We start from the raw sequence: 21715 nt of genomic DNA, 5'->3' as shown, positions 1-21715 counted from the left end.
GGTTTCGAAGAACAAGGATTTAGGGGTCCTAGGGTGAAGGTCTTGTCTTTCCTGACTCAACAGTGCTTCAAGGGAGTATTTTGAGCTGATTCCCAGCTTAGACAGATACTGAAGTGATGGGAATGTTGCTTTTGCTGCTGTTGGACAGTGTCCTTCAGCTGGCCAGAACGTAGTCACTGGACCCATGGAGTGCAGTTGGAGTGGGGCCAAAGTTTGTGGCAGTAGCACTTCAGGCTCTGTTTGGGCACAGCTGTACAAATTTTTTCTCTTTCTGTCCTGTTTTGTCTCTGTGGCCATTGCTGCTACTTATCAGGGGTTTGGGCTGTAGGACGCTTCCAAGGCTTTCGCTGGCAGAGTTTGGGGAAAGGTTTCAGAATGCAGATTGTCCCTTTCCATGGACACAGGCTCTGGGGCAGCTGGATTCTACCAGTGCTCCCATTGGCGCTTGTCTCCACCTATCTGTGTGCTGCTGGGAAGCAGCTGAGGCTTTGTCAGCAGCGTGCGTCCTGTGCCTGCTTTCCCTGTGGTTGGGTGCCATCCCAGTGGTTGAGTTCTCCGTGAGATAGTGAGGTGGTGTGCATGGCCCAGGAAGCTGAGAGTGGCAGGAGTCTCTGCTTAGTTGGTCTCTGCCTCCTGTGTGGGTTTTATGTGAGTGGTTTTTTTGCACACGAGAGTCCATGCAAAGCAATGTGACCCATCTGTGGGGGGCACACACGTAACTCATCAGTGCCTGCGTCCCAATTTGGGCCTGGAGTGGTTTGTAGGGCCAAGAAGGGGAGGCCCAGCCACACCACTGAGCTTTCTTGTGGCCAGTGTTGGCTGAGTGTCTGAGGGGCACCGTTGGGTGCAGGGGGTGCCCAGAGCATGTGTATGAGCTGGTGCCCGGGATTGTCGTCTCTGTTGTGTCTGTTTCTAATTGTCCATCTTGTTGTCACCTCCCAGGCTGTGAGTGCATCTGGACGGACTGGATCGATGTGAGTTACCCAGATAGTTCTGACAGGAACAGTGGTGACTACGAAACCTTTGAGAACATTTTGAAGAATGACCCCTCCTGGATCTGCGCGAAAGCTGAGAATATTTCATGCCGAGCAGAGAAATTCCCTAACATTCCCATTGCAGATTTAGGGCAGAAAGTGGAATGTAATGTTGACGTAGGGCTCATCTGTAACAATAAAGATCAGCAGATAGGAGGTATAATACCGATGCCAGTCTGCCTCAACTACGAGATCAGTATCTGCTGCACCCCCAACATACCAGAGTGTCTTCCAACTCCAAGCACCACAAGCACCTCAACTTCCACACCTTCATCCACAACGAGCGCTGTGTCCTCTACAACAATATCAACAACTGCTCCAACGCCAACAGCAGAGGAGACTCCCAGCAGTACCACCCCCACCACCACCACCACCACCCCGCTGCCCCCCAGCACCACCACCCCTACCAGCAGCACTCCACAGACAACAACTGTTCCTGTCTCAACAACACCCATTTCAACTACTTCAAGCACATCCACGCCCACGCCAACATACACCACCACCCTGTCAACTCCAGGTACTTCTCTGATCTGTGCTCTCATGTGTTCCTTTCCTACACAAGAAATGAGGGTGCCTTCTTTAGTGTGTCCTCATGGGATTGCAGATGGGAGTAATTACTATGCATCCCCTGAAGTGGCTGTGCCAAAAGCTGGCCTTTTGACTGGCTGGTTTCGAAGAACAAGGATTTAGGGGTCCTAGGGTGAAGGTCTTGTCTTCCCTGACTCAACATGAGAAATTTCATGCTGGTGCCCAGCTTAGACAGGTGCTGAACTGATGGGAAATGTTGCTTTTGCTGCTATTGGACTGTGTCCTTCAGCTGGCCAGAATGTAGTCACTGGACCCATGCATGGAGGGCAATTGGAGTGGGACTATAGTCTGTGACACTCTCATTCTAGGAACAGCTGGGCAGACTTTCTTCCCTTTCTCCTCCTCCTTTGCCATGTCAGTGCAAGTGGATGCCAGTGGTTCTAGATCTTAGAAGCAACAATTACCTTGGGAGACTTTTGGAAACAGTTTTGTGCTGAAGAATGCCACTTGCTATGAACTGTAGACTTTTGCTGACGCCATCTGCTAGAGCTCTGGGAAGCCCTTCATCAGGCTGACATTCCACTACAGGGAAATTTCATGACAGTCAGGCAGGAACTTATACCTCTTCACAGTTCCATCTCTGACCACGGATTGCCGTCACAGCCCTTGCTTCAGGGATTTGTGAGGTATTTGGGTAATGAGGCAGAGATAGAAAGCTCCAGTCAGATTGAAAGCATTACTCCTCCTAATCTCTTTCCCATTGGTAGGTCTCTCTGATTTTGTGAGAAGCACCTTCCAGAACCATCCCCAGTCTTTTTGCTAGGAGAGGTGCGGCATCAGCTTTTCTGTGCATGGATGTCAAGGATTCTGCTTTCTGAGTCCAGAAAGGAAGGGCTACTGATACAGATCTTTCATGTGCTAAGGGTGGGCTGACCTGTCTATGTCTGGCAGCTGCCTCATGCACAGCTTCTGTTCAGTTCCTATTGAGTTGCACTCATGCCTTTGTGCCTTTGTCTGTTTTCTCTGTCCCTGCTCTTTCTAACAGCCCCTCCTACACCAAGCACACCAAAATCGCCGACCACTCCCTGGTCACCAGAGACTCCCACCCCTACCAGCAGCACTCCACAGACAACAACGACTGTTCCTGTCTCAACAACACCCATTTCAACTACTTCAAGCACATCCACGCCCACGCCAACATACACCACCACCCTGTCAACTCCAGGTACTTCTCTGATCTGTGCTCTCATGTGCTTCCTTGCTGTGGGGTATTGAAGGTCTGTGAGCACCTCCATTTGTGCCTCTGTATGCGATCTGAGATTGGACTAATTGCTGTGTGTCCCCTGAAATGGCCTTTGCCCAAAGGTCACCCTTGGGCTGGTTGTTTCAGAAGGAGCAAGGATACAGGGGTCTATGTCCTCCTCTCCTGTCAAGATATTGATCCTCTTGGTACTGTACATACATCCTTCCCTGACCACAGATTGCCATCTCAGTTCTCACTCCATGAGTTAGCAAGGTGTTTGGGTAATGAGGCAGAGATGGAAAGTCCCTGGTAGATGGAAAGCATTACTCCTCCTCATCTCTTCCCTATAGGTAGGTCTCCCTGATTTTGTGAGAAGCACCTTCCAGCACCATGCCTAATCTCTTCACTAGGAAAGGAGGGCCATGACTATCTCTGTGCATGGATGTCAAGGATTCTGCTTTCTGGGGCCAGAAAGGGAGGGCTGGTGCTATGGACCTTTGTTGTGCTATGGGTGGGCTGACCTGTCTGTGTCTGTGGCAGCTGCCTCATGCACAGCTTCTGTTCAGTTCCTATTGAGTTCCACTCATGCCTTTGTGTCTTTGTGTTCTCTGTCCTTGCTATTTGTAACAGGCACTCCGAGTACAGCACCCCCTACACCAGAGTTGCCAACCACTTCCACATCACCAGAGACTCCCAGCCCCCCCTCCACCACCAGCCCTCTGAGCACGACAACTGTTACTGGATCACCAACAACCATCTCAACTCATGAAAGTATGTTCTCAGCATTAGTGATTCCCACCAAATTCCTCTGCATCTAACTACAGAAGCTACAAATAATTCTCTGGCTCTGTTGTCATTTCTGGCCTTCCATTTGGAATAATGAAGGTCTGAGAGTACCTTAGTTTGTGGCTCTGTGTGGTATTAAGGATGTGTGTAACTTCTGGGGATCCTAGGAAATGTCTTGTGCCCAAAGCTGGCCTTTTGGTCTGGCTATTTCAAAAGGAACAACTATTTAAGGGTCTTAGGGAGAAGGTTTTGTCTTCCCTGATTCAACAGGTCTCCAAGGAGGTTTTTCCTCCGTATAAGATGGTGCCTCATCTTATATGGATTCTGAACTGTTGGAAATCTTGCTTTTACTGCTGTTGGTCCTACTCCTTCAGCTGGCCAGACTGTGGTTGTTGCACCCATGGAGGCAATAGGTGTGGGACTTGTTTTTGTGACACTCGCCATTTCAGGCTCTATTTGGGCACAACTGTGTATAGTTTCCCCCCTTTCTACTCCTCCTTTGCCCTTTCACTGTTAATGCTGTTCAGCTACTATAGATGTAAGAAGGAAGGATTCTTCTGAGAGGCTTTTGGGAACAGTTTCACTTTGCATACTACCCTTTGCTGTGAACTGTGGTCTTTAGCTGATCAGATTCACTACTGTACTGGGAAGCCCTTTCTCAGGCTGACATTGGAAAATCACATGACAAACCTGTAGCAAGATATTCCTGTGTATGCTTCCTTCCCTTACCACACATTCCCATCTCAGGTCTTGCTCCAGGGTTTAGTGAGGTGTTCAGGTAATGTGGCAGAGATAGAAAGCCCCAGCAAGTTCAAAAGCATTGCAGCTCCTCATTTCTGACCTATTGATAGGTCATTCTGACTTTGTAAGAAGCACCTTCCATCACCATTCCCAGTCTCCTAGCTAGGAGAGGAGGGCCATGACCCTCTCTGTGCAAGGATTCTTCTTTCTGGGGCCAGAAAGTGAAGGCTGATGCTAGGGATCTTTGCTGTGCTAAGAGTGGGCTGACCTGCCTATGTCTGTGGCAGCTGCCTCATGTGCAGCTTCTGTTCAGTTCCTATTTAGTCACACTTATGCCTTTGTGCCTTTGTCTGTTTTCTCTGTCCCTGCTCTTTCTAACAGGCACACCGAGCACAGCACCCCCTACACCAGAACTGACAACCACTCCCTCATCACCAGAGACTCCCATCATCACTGGCAGCACCACGGTACCCCCCAGCACCACCACCAGCATCAGCACCCCGAGCACGACCACTGTTACTGGATCACCAACACCCGTGTCAACTACTCCAAGCACATCCACACCCACACCAACATACACCACCACCCTACCAACTCCAGGTACTTCTACATTTTGTGCTCTCACATGTTCCCTCACTACTGGAATAATCAAGGTCCATAAGCACCTCCTTTTTTGCCTCTGTATGGGATCAGGGATGGGTATAATTCCCGGGTATTCCAGGAAATGGTCTGTTCCAAACCTCGTGTTTTGGGCTGGCTGTTTCATAAGAAACAAGAAGACAGGGGTCATGGGGAGAAGGTCTTGGCTTCCCTGATTCAACAGGAGTCCAAGGACTCATTTCATGCTGGTGCCCAGCTTAGAAGGATGCTGAACTGATGAGAAATATTGCTTTTACTGCTTTTGGACCTCATCCTTCTGCTGGCCAGAATGGAATTACTGGAGCCATGGAGTTCAGTTGGAGTGGGGCTTGGTCTAGTGGCAGTGGCATATCAGCCTCTATTTAGACACAGCTGTGGCAAGTTTTTTCCCTTTCTCCTTCTCCTTTGTCCTGTCAGTGCTAACAGTAGTCAGTTGTAATAGATGTTGGAAGGAAGGATTCCCCTGCCAGGCTTTTGGGAACAATTTCTCTCTGCAGAATGCCCCTTGCTGTGAACTGTGGTCTTTGATGAGATTCACTAGTGCCCAGGGAAGTCATTCATCAGGCCTTCATTGAACCACAGGGACATCACATGACAATCAGGCAGGAATATATTCACAGAATCAGTTAGGTTGGGAAAGATCTCTGAGATCATCAAGTCCAACCTTTGCCTGAAACCACCGTGTCAACTAGACCATGGCACTAAGTGCCACATCCAGTTTTGTCTTAAAAGCCACCAGACACTGTGGCTCTGCCACCTCTCTAGACAGTCCATTGCAGTGTCTAATCATTTGTTCTGTGGAGAAATGCCCCCTAATGTCCAACTTAAACCTCCAATGGCACAGCTTGAGACTATGTCCACTTGTCCTGTCCTGTTTGTGCTCTCATTCCTGGGCATGCATCCTTCCCTTACCAGAATTTTGCATCTCAGCTCATACCCCAGGATTTACTCAGGGCTTCTAGGTAATGAGGCAGAAATAAAAAGCCCCAGACAGATGAAAAGCATTACTCCTTCTCATCTCTTCCCTACTGGTAGGTCTCTCTGATTTGGTGAGAGGCATCTTCCAGCACCATCCCTAGTATTTTCACTAGAGAAGGAGGTCCATGACTGTCTCTGTGCATGGATTTCAAAGAGTCTCCTTTCTGGGCTGGTGTTAGGGACCTTTGTTGTGCTATGGGTGGGCTGACCTGTCTGTCTGTGGCAGCTGCCTCATGTGCAGCTTCTGTTCAGTTCCTATTGAGTTGCACTCATGCCTTTGTGCCTTTGTCTGTTTTCTCTGTCCCTGCTCTTTCCAACAGGAACACCGAGCACAGCACCCCCTACACAAGAATTGACAACCACTTCCACATCACCGGAGACTCCCACCACAACCACCACCACCACCACCAGCCCTACGAGCACAACGACCACTGTTACTGGATCACCAACACCCACCCCAACTCCTGAAAGTATGTTCCCAAAAGCAATAATTCTCACCAAAACCCCTCTGCCCCAAGCACAGAATAGACAAAAAATTCTCTGATTCTGTTGTCATTTGTGGCCTTGCTGTGGGAGTAGTGAAGGCCCATGAACACCTCCATATGTGTCTCTGTATGGGATCAAGGATGGGTGTAACTTCTGGGCACCCCAGGAAAAGTCCTGTGGCCAAATCTGTCCCTTGGGCTGACTATTTCATAAGGAACAAAGATTTAGAGGTCCCTGGGAGAAGATCTTGTCTTTCCTGACTCAACAGTTCTTCAAGGAGGTATTTCAAGCTGGTTCCCAGCTTAGACAGATGCTGAAGTGATGGGAATGTTGCTTTTGCAGCTGTTGGAACATGTCCTTCAGCTGGCCAGAATGTAGTCACTGGACCCATGGAGTGCAGTTGGAGTGGGACTTGGTCTTGTGGCAGTGGCATATCAGGCTCTGTTTGGGTTCAGCTGTGTAGACTTTCCTCCCTTTCTCTTCCTCCTATGCCCTCTCAGTGTTAGTCAGCTGTTAGACATGTAAGAAGGAAGGATTCTTCTGCCAGCCTTTTTGGGAACACACTCACTCTGCAGACTATCCCTTGCTGTGAACTTTTGGTCTTTGGCTGACACTTCACCTAGTGAGATCCACTAGTGCCCAGGGAAGCCCTGCATGAGGATGACATTGAAACAAAGGGGAATCACATGCCAATCAGGCAGGATCATAGTCATGTGCATGCTTCTTCCCTGATCACAGCTTCCCATCTCAGCTCTTACCCCAGGATTTAGCAAGGTGTTCAGGTGATGAGGCAGAGATAGAAAGCCCCAACCAGACTGAAAGCATTATTTCTCCTCATTTCTTACCTATTGGTAGATCTCTCTGGTTTGGTGAGAAGCATTTTCCAGCACCATCCCCAGTCTCTTTGCTTGGAGAGGAGGGCCATGACTATCTCTGTGCATGGATGTCAAAGATTCTGCTTTCTGAGGCCAGAAAGGAAGGGCTGGTGCTAGGGATCATTGCTGTGCTAAGGGTGGGCTGACCTGTCTGTGTCTGTGGCAGCTGCCTCATGCACAGCTTCTGTTCAGTTCCTACTGAGTTGCACTCATGCCTTTGTGCCTTTGTTTTCTCTGTCCCTGCTCTTTCTAACAGCCCCACCTACGAAGACTCCAAACACAGCATCCCCTACATCAGAATTGACAACCACTCCCACTCCAACACCCACTGAAATTCCCATCATCACTGGCAGCACCACGATGCCACCCAGCACCACCACCAGCATCAGCACCGCAAAGACAACAACGACTGTTACTGGCTCATCAACAACCTCCTCAACTACTTCAAGCACATCCACACCCATATTGGAATATACGACGACCCTATCAACTCCAGGTACTTCTGCCTTGTCTGATCTTGTATCCCCTTGCTTTGGGAGTAATGAAGATCTGTTAGCACCTCCATTTGTGCCTCCGTGTGGAATTGGGGATGGGTATAACTTCTGTGCATCCCATGAAATGTCCTTTGCCCAAAGCTAGTGCTTGATCTGGCTGTTTCAAAAGTGATGAGAATTCAGGGGTCCTGGTGAGAAGCTCTAGGTTTCTGTTACTCAACAGGGGTCCAAAAAGGTATTTCATGCTAGTACTCCTGCTGGACTTAGAGAGAGATGCTAAATTGATGGGAAATCTTGTGTTATTGTTGGACCTTGTCTTTCATCTGGCAGGAATGTAGTCACTGGACTTAAGATGTGCAATTGCAGTGGGTATTATTCTTGTGGCACTGTAATTTCAGGTGCTTTCTGGGAAAAATATTACAGACTTTCTTTACCACTTTCTTCTCCTTTTCAATGTCAGTGCTAGTGGATGCCAGTGTTTATAGATGTAGGAAGCAAGGATTCCTGTGACAGGCTTTTGGGAATCATTTCACTCTGCAGAATGTCACTTCCTGTGAAGTGTGGTCTTCGGCTGATGATATGCACTAGTCCTCTGGGAAGCCCCTCAGAGGGCTGACATCGAATCAGTGGACTCTTATGATAATGAGGAAGGAACATATTCCTGTGTGTGCTTCACTCTCGAAACATACATTTCCCTCTCAGCTCTTACCACAGGATTTAGTGAGGTGTTCAGGTATTGAGGCAGAGATAGAAAGCCCTAGCCAGATCCAAAACATTACTCCGCCTCATCTCTTGCTTGGTCTCCCTGACTTTGTGAGAAGCACTTTCCAGAATCAACCCCAGTCTCTTCATAAGGAAAGAGGGACATGACCATCTCTGTGCATGAATGTCAAGGGTTCTGCTTTCTGGGGCCAGAAAGGAAGGGCTACTGATACAGATCTTTCATGTGCTAAGGGTGGGCTGACCTGTCTATGTCTGGCAGCTGCCTCATGCACAGCTTCTGTTCAGTTCCTATTGAGTTGCACTCATGCCTTTGTGCCTTTGTCTGTTTTCTCTGCCCCTGCTCTTTCCAACAGGCACACCGAGCACAGCACCCCCTACACAAGAATTGACAACCACTTCCACATCACCGGAGACTCCCACCACAACCACCACCACCACCACCACCAGCCCTACGAGCACAACAACCACTGTTACTGGATCACCAACACCCACCCCAACTCCTGAAAGTATGTTCCCAAAAGCAATAATTCTCACCAAAACCCCTCTGCCCCCAAGCACAGAATGGACAAAAAATTCTCTGATTCTGTTGTCATTTGTGGCCTTGCTGTGGGAGTAGTGAAGGCCCATGAACACCTCCATATGTGTCTCTGTATGGGATCAAGCATGGCTGTAACTTCTGGGCACCCCAGGAAAAGTCCTGTGGCCCAAACCAGTCTTCAGGCTGGCTGTTTATAAGGAACAAGGATTTAGAGGTCCCTGAGAGAAGGCCTTGTCTTTCCTGACTCAACAGTGCTTCAAGGGAGTATTTTGAGCTGATTCCCAGCTTAGACAGATACTGAAGTGATGGGAATGTTGCTTTTGCTGCTGTTGGACAGTGTCCTTCAGCTGGCCAGAACGTAGTCACTGGACCCATGGAGTGCAGTTGGAGTGGGGCTAAAGTTTGTGGCAGTGGCATTTCAGGCTCTGTTTGGGCACACCTGTACAAATTTTCTTCCCTTCCTGTCCTGTTTTGTGTCTGTGGCCATTGCTGCTACTTATCAGGGGTTTGGGCTGTAGGACGCTTCCAAGGCTTTCGCTGGCAGAGTTTGGGGAAAGGTTTCAGAATGCAGATTGTCCCTTTCCACAGACACAGGCTCTGGGGCAGCTGGATTCTACCAGTGCTCCCATTGGCACTTGTCTCCACCTATCTGTGTGCTGCTGGGAAGCAGCTGAGGCTTTGTCAGCAGCGTGCATCCTGTGCCTGCTTTCCCTGTGGTTGGGTGCCATCCCAGTGGTTGAGTTCTCCGTGAGATAGTGAGGTGGTGTGCATGGCCCAGGAAGCTGAGAGTGGCAGGAGTCTCTGCTTAGTTGGTCTCTGCCTCCTGTGTGGGTTTTATGTGAGTGGTTTTTTTGCACACGAAAGTCCATACAAAGCAATGTGACCCATCTGTGGGGGGCACACATGTAACTCATCAGTGCCTGCGTCCCAATTTGGGCCTGGAGTGGTTTGTAGGGCCAAGAAGGGGAGGCCCAGCCACACCACTGAGCTTTCTTGTGGCCAGTGTTGGCTGAGTGTCTGAGGGGCACCGTTGGGTGCAGGGGGTGCCCAGAGCATGTGTATGAGCTGGTGCCCGGGATTGTCGTCTCTGTTGTGTCTGTTTCTAATTGTCCATCTTGTTGTCACCTCCCAGACTGTAGCTGCATCTGGACGGACTGGATCGATGTGAGTTACCCAGATAGTTCTGACAGGAACAGTGGTGACTACGAAACCTTTGAGAACATTTTGAAGAATGACCCCTCCTGGATCTGCGCGAAAGCTGAGAATATTTCATGCCGAGCAGAGAAATTCCCTAACACTCCCATTGCAGATTTAGGGCAGAAAGTGGAATGTAATGTTGACGTAGGGCTCATCTGTAACAATAAAGATCAGCAGATAGGAGGTATAATACCGATGCCAGTCTGCCTCAACTACGAGATCAGTATCTGCTGCACCCCCAACATACCAGAGTGTCTTCCAACTCCAAGCACCACAAGCACCTCAACTTCCACACCTTCATCCACAACGAGCGCTGTGTCCTCTACAACAATATCAACAACTGCTCCAACGCCAACAGCAGAGGAGACTCCCAGCAGTACCACCCCCACCACCACCACCACCACCCCGCTGCCCCCCAGCTCCACCACCCCTACCAACAGCACTCCACAGACAACAACTGTTCCTGTCTCAACAACACCCATTTCAACTACTTCAAGCACATCCACGCCCACGCCAACATACACCACCACCCTGTCAACTCCAGGTACTTCTCTGATCTGTGCTCTCATGTGCTTCCTTGCTGTGGGGTATTGAAGGTCTGTGAGCACCTCCATTTGTGCCTGTGTATGCGATCTGAGATTGGACTAATTGCTGTGTGTCCCCTGAAATGGCCTTTGCCCAAAGGTCACCCTTAGGCTGGTTGTTTCAGAAGGAGCAAGGATACAGGGGTCTATGTCCTCTCCTGTCAAGATATTGATCCTCTTGGTACTGTACATACATCCTTCCCTGACCACAGGGATTGCCATCTCAGCTCTCACTCCATGAGTTAGCAAGGTGTTTGGGTAATGAGGCAGAGATGGAAAGTCCCTGGTAGATGGAAAGCATTACTCCTCCTCATCTCTTCCCTATAGGTAGGTCTCCCTGATTTTGTGAGAAGCACCTTCCAGCACCATCCCCAGTGTCTTCACCAGGCAAGGAGGGCCATGACCCTGTGTGTGGATGGATTTCAAATATTCTGCTTTCTGGGGCCAGAAAGGAAGGGCTGGTGCTAGGGACCTTTGCTGTGCTGAGGGTGGGCTGACCTGTCTGTGTCTGTGGCAGCTGCCTCATGCACAGCTTCTGTTCAGTTCCTATTGAGTTGCACTCATGCCTTTGTGCCTTTGTCTGTTTTCTCTGTCCCTGCTCTTTCCAACAGGAACACCTACACCAAGCACACCAAAATCGCCAACCACTTCCACATCACCAGAGACTCCCACCAGCACCACCAGCCCTATGAGCACAACAACAACTGTTACTGGATCACCAACACCCACCTCAACTACTTCAAGCACATTCTCACCAACACCAACATACACCACCACCCTACCAACTCCAGGTACTTTTATTTTTTGTGCTCTCCTATGTTCCCTTCCTGTGGTTGTAATGAAGGTCTGTGAGCACTGCCATTTGAGGATCTCTGGGATTGAGGATGGGGTCGATAACTACTGGGCATTCCCAGAAATGTCTTATGCCCAAAGCTGGCCTTTTGGTCTGGCTATTTCAAAAGGAACAAGAATTCTGAGGTCATGAGGAGAAGGTCTTGGCTTCCCTGATTCAACAGTCTCCAAGGAGGCTTTTCATCCTAGTGCCCAGCTTAGACAGATGCTGAAGTGGTGGGAAATCTTGCTTTGCTACTGTTGGACCTCATCCTTTAGCTGGACAGAATGTAGTCACTGGACTCAGGATGTGCACTTGGAGTGGGTCTTACGTTAGTGACATTAGAATTTTAGGCACTCTTTGGGAACAGCTTTACAGACGTTCTTCCCTTTCCTATTCCTTTGCCCTGTCTATGCTAATGGTTTTCAGAGATTATAGATATAGGGAGGAAGGAAGGATTCCCCTGCCAGGCTTTTGGGAGAAGTTTCACTCTGCATACTACATCTTGCTGTGAATTGTGGCCTTTGGGTGACCAGATCCACTAGTAAGCTGGGATGTCCTTTATCAGGGTGACATTGGGAAAACCACATGTCAATCAGACAGAAAGATATTCCTGTACGTGCTTCATTACTGGACCACATATTCTGCTTGCAGCTCTTACTCCAGGATTTAGTGAGGTGTTCTAGGTAATGAGGCAGAGATAAAAAGCCCCAGCCAGATTGAAAGCATTGCTCCTGCTCATTCCTTACCTATTGATAGGTCTCTCTGATTTGGTGAGAAGCACCTTCCAGCATCATGCCTAATCTCTTCACTAGGAAAGGAGGGCCATGACTGTCTCTGTGCATGGACGTCAAGTAGTCGCCTTTCTGGGGCAGAAAGGGAGGGCTGGTGCTATGGACCTTTGTTGTGCTATGGGTGGGCTGACCTGTCTATGTCTGGCAGCTGCCTCATGTGCAGCTTCTGTTCAGTTCCTACTGAGTTGCACTCATGCCTTTGTGCCTTTGTCTGTTTTCTCTGTCCCTGCTCTTTCCAACAGGCACACCTCCATCCACACTGAGCACACCAAAATCGACAACCACTTCCACATCACCGGAGACTCGCACCACCACCACCACCACCACCACCAGCCCTACGAGCACAACGACCACTGTTACTGGATCACCAACACCCACCCCAACTCCTGAAAGTATGTTCCCAAAAGCAATAATTCTCACCAAAACCCCTCTGCCCCCAAGCACAGAATGGACAAAAAATTCTCTGATTCTGTTGTCATTTGTGGCCTTGCTGTGGGAGTAGTGAAGGCCCATGAACACCTCCATATGTGTCTCTGTATGGGATCAAGCATGGCTGTAACTTCTGGGCACCCCAGGAAAAGTCCTGTGGCCAAATCTGTCCCTTGGGCTGACTATTTCATAAGGAACAAGGATTTAGAGGTCCCTGGGAGAAGATCTTGTCTTTCCTGACTCAACAGTGCTTCAAGGAGGTATTTCAAGCTGGTTCCCAGCTTAGACAGATGCTGAAGTGATGGGAATGTTGCTTTTGCAGCTGTTGGAACATGTCCTTCAGCTGGCCAGAATGTAGTCACTGGACCCATGGAGTGCAGTTGGAGTGGGACTTGGTCTTGTGGCAGTGGCATATCAGGCTCTGTTTGGGTTCAGCTGTGTAGACTTTCCTCCCTTTCTCTTCCTCCTATGCCCTCTCAGTGTTAGTCAGCTGTTAGACATGTAAGAAGGAAGGATTCTTCTGCCAGCCTTTTTGGGAACACACTCACTCTGCAGACTATCCCTTGCTGTGAACTTTTGGTCTTTGGCTGACACTTCACCTAGTGAGATCCACTAGTGCCCAGGGAAGCCCTGCATGAGGATGACATTGAAACAAAGGGGAATCACATGCCAATCAGGCAGGATCATAGTCATGTGCATGCTTCTTCCCTGATCACAGCTTCCCATCTCAGCTCTTACCCCAGGATTTAGCAAGGTGTTCAGGTGATGAGGCAGAGATAGAAAGCCCCAACCAGACTGAAAGCATTATTTCTCCTCATTTCTTACCTATTGGTAGATCTCTCTGGTTTGGTGAGAAGCATTTTCCAGCACCATCCCCAGTCTCTTTGCTTGGAGAGGAGGGCCATGACTATCTCTGTGCATGGATGTCAAAGATTCTGCTTTCTGAGGCCAGAAAGGAAGGGCTGGTGCTAGGGATCATTGCTGTGCTAAGGGTGGGCTGACCTGTCTGTGTCTGTGGCAGCTGCCTCATGCACAGCTTCTGTTCAGTTCCTATTGAGTCCCACTCATGCCTTTGTGCCTTTGTCTGTTTTCTCTGCCCCTGCTCTTTCTAACAGGCACACCTCCATCCACACTGAGCACACCAAAATCGACAACCACTCCCTGGTCACCGGAGACTCGCACCAGCACCACCAGCCCTACGAGCACAACGACCACTGTTATTGGATCACCAACACCCACGTCAACTACTTCAAGCACATCCTCACCAACACCAACATACACCACCACCCTACCAACTCCAGGTAAATCTCTGGCCTGTGCTGTTGTTTGTTTCTTTCCTGTGGTTGCCCTGAAGCTACATGAGCATCTCAAATTGTGCCTCTCACTGGGATCGGGGACAGGTGTAATTGCAGGGCAACTGTGGAACAGCCTTTGCTTAAAACTTGCCTTTCATCTGGCTGTTTAAGAAGGAACAAGGATTTGTGGTTCTGGGGAAAAGATCTTGGATTCCCTAACACAATAGGCTACAAGGAGAAATTTTGTGCTGTTTCCTAGCTTAAGCAGATATGGAACTGTTGGAAAGTCTTGCCTTTTTTACTTCTGGACCTCGTCCTTCAGCTGGCCAGAATGTAGTCATTGGAGGCATGATCTGTAATTGTAACATTGCTTTGGTGTTTTTGGCACTGGCATTTTAGGCACTGTTTGGACATGGCTGTGTAGACATTCTTCCCTCTCTCCTGTTTCTTTGCCCCATCAGTGCTAAAACTTTTCAGTGGTTATAGATGTAGGAAGAAGGATTCCCCTGCCAGGGTTTTGGGAGGAGTTTCATTCTGCATACTACGTCTTGCTGTGAATTGTGGCCTTTGGGTGACCAGATCCACTATTACACTGGGATGTCATTTATCAGGGTGACATTGGGAAAACCACATATTCCTGTGCATGCTTCCTTTGCTGGTCACAGCTTCCCATCTCAGCTCTTACCCCAGGATTTAGTGAGGTGTTCTAGGTAATGAGGCAGAGATAAAAAGCCCCAGCCAGATTGAAAGCATTGCTCCTGCTCATTCCTTACCTATTGATAGGTCTCTCTGATTTGGTGAGAAGCACCTTCCAGCACCATCCCCAGTCTCTTTGCTAGGAGAGAAGGGTCATGATAGTTTCTGTGCATGGATTTCAAATATTCTGCTTCCCCGGGTCAGAAAGGTGCTAGGGACCTTTGTTGTGCTATGGGTGGGCTGACCTGTCTATGTCTGGCAGCTGCCTCATGTGCAGCTTCTGTCCAGTTCCTATTGGGTCACACTCATGCCTTTGTGCCTTTGTCTGTTTTCTCTGTCCCTGCTCTTTCTAACAGGCACACCTCCATCCACACTGAGCACACCAAAATCGACAACCACTCCCTCGCCACCAGAGACTCGCACCACCACCACCAGCCCTACGAGCACAACGACCACTGTTACTGGATCACCAACTACCATCAGAACTCCTGGAAGTATTATCACCAGAACCCAAGAAGTTCCACCCACGGAACCAATAAGTAATTCCCAGGGTTTCATGTCCTTTGTTCGTTTTAGAAAGCAGGGTTTATTGGCAGCTTAACATGTATTTTAGTTTCTATACTCTGCATTAATGTAGTTTTGATTATATTTCAAAAATATCCCAGCAGCTTTCAGCAGCAATGTCATATCCCCTACTGTCCCAGTTCATCTGCCTCTGTTAAAGTACATGAAGTACATGAAGGAGTTTGCCTGTCCTCACCCAAATGTGAAAGTTTTCATTGAAGGACTATCCTTGTGGGCTGTGTGGGCAGAACCAGTGCATCTTAATTCCTCTAGTATTGTTACTCACTCCTATTATGTACACAGTGCTTCTCTCTCTACCATGTGTCACTTATACCATGCTATAAAAGCACAAACAGATGGCTCTGAGGCTGGCCTGTGAGAATCATGAACACTTTTTAACATCCTAATCAAAAACTATTTTAAAGGAGTCTCCATTAGCAACCATAACTGGCCATGTGAAAAAGCAGAAAAGTGAATTTGGGGTTCGTAGCATCCCAAAATAGCTTGTGGGTGAGTAGTCTTAAAGGCTTGGGCATTAGAAGTGGAACACATACTACTCCAGCAACTGCTCAGTTTCTGTAGAATCAGATGACTCTGAGCATAATCAAGGATGGTATGAACATGCCACATGAAGCAGCACAGGGAATAATGGTCTTTCCATAGAATATAGTATGACAGCAATACATAATTAACCAGAGTTCACTGATCTACTCAGTGGATTCCCCTGGATCTAGGACTGCTGAACTCTTCTCTGCAGTATAAAGTTTTAACATTGCAGAAGATGTTCCCTCTGACAGTAATTGTTGACTAAGTGTTTATATCAACGTCTCCTATGCAAGATGTAGGATATTTTGTTAATAATCCCTCAGTGATGCAAAAACTGTTAATAAAACAATTTCTGTTTTATTTCTATCTAAAGACCCTATGCTTAGGCTTGTTGAACTACTTACGCTTAGTAGAAAATGAGATGACATTAGGAAGAAAATGCAATTTCCCTACTTAAAATACTCTGTTTTCTCCCTGTCTTAAAGAGGGTACAACACCAGAATCAGAGACAGGCACTCCAGTTACTCCTTCAGCTACCCCACTGCCAACAACAAGAACGACAGAAATAAGTACAGCATTTACTGCAAGCACCACTAGTCAACAGTCAACATCACCAGTGTCAACAAGCCCAGTGACAGCTACCACCTCTGAAGTCACTGGAACAGGATCGACCCCCAAGACCACCACTTCAGGCCCCACACCCTCAAGATCCACCAGCACCACACCAGTAACAGAAACACCTGCCCACGAGACCACTACCACCAGGATCCCAAGCCCTCCAACAGGATTACATACCACCACAACCTCAGGACTAGGCAGCACTCCTGTCACACCATCATCAGTATCAACAACCCCATTCCCTGGAACAGGATCGACCCCCAAGACCACCACTTCAGGCCCCACACCCTCAAGATCCACCAGCACCACACCAGTAACAGAAACACCTGCCCACGAGACCACTACCACCAGGATCCCAAGCCCTCCAACAGGATTACATACCACCACAACCTCAGGACCAAGCAGCACTCCTGTCACACCATCATCAGTATCAACAACCCCATTCCCTGGAACAGGATCGACCCCCAAGACCACCACTTCAGGCCCCACACCCTCAAGATCCACCAGCACCACACCAGTAACAGAAACACCTGCCCACGAGACCACTACCACCAGGATCCCAAGCCCTCCAACAGGATTACATACCACCACAACCTCAGGACCAAGCAGCACTCCTGTCACACCATCATCAGTATCAACAACCCCATTCCCTGGAACAGGATCGACCCCCAAGACCACCACTTCAGGCCCCACACCCTCAAGATCCACCAGCACCACACCAGTAACAGAAACACCTGCCCACGAGACCACTACCACCAGCATCCCAAGCCCTCCAACAGGATTACATACCACCACAACCTCAGGACTAGGCAGCACTCCTGTCACACCATCATCAGTATCAACAACCCCATTCCCTGGAACAGGATCGACCCCCAAGACCACCACTTCAGGCCCCACACCCTCAAGATCCACCAGCACCACACCAGTAACAGAAACACCTGCCCACGAGACCACTACCACCAGGATCCCAAGCCCTCCAACAGGATTACATACCACCACAACCTCAGGACCAAGCAGCACTCCTGTCACACCATCATCAGTATCAACAACCCCATTCCCTGGAACAGGATCGACCCCCAAGACCACCACTTCAGGCCCCACACCCTCAGTGTCCACTCCCCACACCACCACAGTAGGAACAGAAATAAGTACCCCAATGACAACCTCTGCAACTGTTACTACTCCAACAACATCACTTGCTGTCACTAGCACCACGACTTCAGGACCATCCTCTCCAGAGTCTACAGCCAGCTCTACTGTATCTCTGCCATCTGTATCAACCAGCCCTGTGTTCACCACCACCTCTGGTACTACTCAAACAGAAAGCTTTACCACCACTTCAGGAACCACCTCTAGCAGTTTTATCACAATCAATGCAACCACCACCTCCACCACCTTCAAACCCCTTCCCCCTGGCTCAACTACCACATCTGGGCCTACTGCAACATCAACTGCAGTCACCACTACAGGAAGTTCTACACACAGTGCAACTCCTCCAGTTAATGGCTCAAGTTCAACTACAGGTCTAATACCAACCACTCCTAAAAAAACTTGTACTATTTTCCCTAATGAATCTTATGAGGTGAGTAGATTTTGTGCTTTCATTCTGCTTTGGATGGAGACTAGACACATAATTTCAATGTTAGTAACATACAATGTAGGCATTAATCTGGAAAGGAAAGGAAGTATCAGTCTGTTCTATTTCTTTAGTTTTCTTGGGTATCAGCAGGACTTCCAATGATATTTGGGTTGATAGCTTATATACTGCTATTAGCTCTTCAAGGATAGCTTTTAAAGAGCTTTCTGCAAGGAGCTAGATCACAATTCAGTTTTTGTCTTTATTGTAGTATAGCTCTGATGAAGAGGAAACCAAGACCTAAGTGGTGCTAAGCTGTCTTTTCTATTTCTGCTTTTGAATAAGTCCAGAGTGGGTAAAAGTTGTTTGTGTGTTTACACTGCAGCCCAGCAAAAATCCACAGGGCTGCATTTGTCTGAGTTTGGAATGAGTCATGCTTGTTCACAGTCTGGTTTCAGGAGAGGACTGTGAAACAAATGACTGCATTTAAATACTTGTGAAATTTGACTCAGAATTCTTTTTTTTTTTGAACCCTCCACCTCTGACACAGGCAAGTTAGTGTCCTGTACATTTCTAAAGCCTCCTCACAGCTCAGATGCCTACCAACTTGCTCAGTAGGTCTGCAGGAATAAAAATCATTCATGGCTGAAAAACTGGTAGAAGATATAAAAAAATGCATACAATCACAATGCATACACGTAATCACCTTGGACATTTCTCCCTGAACAGTTGGTGTTCACTGTAGCTTTAGCTGTTAATCTGTTCTAGGCATTCATGGAAGGGAATTGATCATATATTGGCCATTCATATTGATCAGCATCTTTCACTGTTGATTAGAGAGGGTGTCTAGGTGATGAGATTAGATCAGACATCTCAGTTTTAGATAGCTGAAAATAGAAAAGGTGATTCCCATATCAGTTCACTGGCTCGACTTTCGTAAGCAATGCTTTTCACTTAGCAGCTCTCAGTTTTCCTAGCTCATCTTGCAGATCCAGATAGTGCTGACTGATGCACTTCCATCCTATTTTCAGATTTCTGGTGGGGAAAAAATTGTCAATAAACATACGGCATTTTAAAAACTGGCAGAAGATATTCAGGCATAACTGTTGTTAGTCTCATTGCTTCCTAAGGTTTGTCTCTGTCTCCTCCCTTCTCCTCTCTTTTCAAACACAGGAAGGTGACTCATGGTGGCTCTGTGAATGCATTAAGGCAATATGTATAGAAGACAACGTTGTCCAGGTGATTCCAGTAATCTGCAATCCACCTCCAAAACCCACATGCGCCAATGGACTTTCTCCTGTGCCAGTCATTGATGAGGATGGATGCTGTTGGCACTGGGAGTGTGATTGTAAGTATATATTTTGTTGAATATTTAATCTCCTGAGGGAACAATACTACTGTCAAGACCAATAATATTTATCAGGGAACAAGTATCGTGCAGAAGACTGTGACCCAGTCTTCTAGTGTTGGTTAGTTTAGAATGCTTTGCTGATTCTTTTTAGCTAATTGAGAGATTTGGTTAAGTTGCCATTATCTCTACATAACTGTTGTGTTGATAGAGTAAATTGGTCTCCCAAAGTAGGATTTAAATGTCCAGATGGAGACATCTATAGGCTAGAAGCCTGTATATATTCTTTGTTCAGATGATTGGTAAAGATATATCTATGGTACAGTTAATCTTATTCTCAGCTGTCTGCCATTAATGTCAGATGAACTGTGCATTGAAAGTGGAAGTGGTTTTTATTGATGACTTCTAGCTAATGAGCTCATGCATTGACATATACACTTCATTAAAATTAAAATGCCCAAAGTTCAGTGAGATGTTTCCCATACCTACAGATTTTGCTTGTAGTCTGGTACGATTTGATATGTTGCCATAAGAGCCTAACTTAGCTGTATGTTTTTTCAGGCTACTGCACTGGCTGGGGAGATCCCCATTACATGACTTTTGATGGATTATACTACAGCTTTCAAGGGAATTGTACATACGTCCTTGTGGAAGAGATCAATAAGAAAGTTGACAACTTTGGTGTCTACATTGATAACTACTATTGTGATGCACGGGATGTAGTGTCCTGTCCTCGAACACTCATCGTGAGACACGAGACTCAGGAAGTGAGGCTGAGAACAGCACAACCAAATACTCTACAAGTAGAGGTACTAGAGAATGTTACCATTGATTTCTTGATTCTGATATTAATACTGCATCAACAGGATAATTATATTCACAAAGTTTGGGAAAAAAATTAATCTGTCTTTTAGATTCAGTAACAGTTTAGATTATAAAATTGGACAGCTTCAAAGGACTTCAAAGGACTACTGCAAAGCATTTTTTGACTCTGAATATGGGGGAAAAAATTCTACGACTTCTTGTCTTTTTAATCTCAAATCTTTGCAGATCTCTCCTAAATACACAAGTGTGGACAAATTGCTAAGAGTTAAGGATATAAAATAAGTTAATTTATAATTAACATTAATGTAACAAAGGAAAACAATGTGGAATGGGAGAAGATAATGTAAGGTACACATAACAATAAAGTGCTGGCCTGAAGCATTTTTTAAAAGTACCATTAGTAGCTTTGACTTTTGTGGCCTTTTTAATTTTTCAGAACTAAGACACTTATATGTGTATTCCATTAATAAATGTGATGTCACAGGTTTTGGGCTTCAAAATTGGTGAGAAGTGTTTGGGGGCTTTTTATAGCTTTGTGCTGTTTGTTTGGTTTATTTTTGTACATTACTGTGTGAGAATATTACAAGTTAGGTTGCAACATATTGTTGAAAATTTACAACATTTAGATCTCTTTTTTTTCTCTAAAGCAAAGAAATCTCCCATTGCTGAGTAAAAGTAGTAGTGTTAGTTTCACAGGTATATCATGGCTACTGTATTTAAATAAATAATACAGTTTCAGTCTTATTTCTTTTATTTAATTTTCCTACAAGCATGTTCTCTTTATGCCAAGAAAATGTTCCCTTTGTGCCTAAAACGTTATACCATGAGAATTTAAGAGAATTTTATATTCCACTTTCATGAGGAGTCCTTGATGCCATAGTCACTCTAATAAGTCTGCTGAATGTTAGGATTTATCTGGTTTAAACCTTGAATTTTTAGCCTCATTTGTCCGAGGTTGATAGGTTTTCTGTGGCTCAGAGAAGAAAAGTTTGACTTTCCAGTAACAAAGGAAACACAGGAACACTTGTTACAAATTAAAAGGATATTACTTACCTTTGCATTCTCTCTGCAAAGCAAAGGAACAGTCAACTGTTTTGAAAAGTCAAACTAAACATATGCCTCTTTTCTATTTTCCTTTATTTATTAGGTGACGGTAAACAACCAGCTTGTGGCTTTGCCTTACAAGAAGTTTGGTGTGAGCATCTATGAGTCAGGCATAAATCGTGTTGTGGAAATTCCTGAGCTGAAAATGAATGTGACTTACAACGGCTTGTCCTTTTCTATCAGAATGCCCTACAGTCTGTTTGGCAACAACACCCAGGGACAGTGTGGTAAGGCTTACTCTT

Source organism: Coloeus monedula, assembly GCF_965178545.1.
Source record: "Coloeus monedula genome assembly, chromosome: 6".
Lineage (NCBI taxonomy): Eukaryota > Metazoa > Chordata > Aves > Passeriformes > Corvidae > Coloeus > Coloeus monedula.
The sequence above is the reverse complement of the archived record's forward strand: the minus strand, read 5'-3'. Positions refer to the sequence as shown.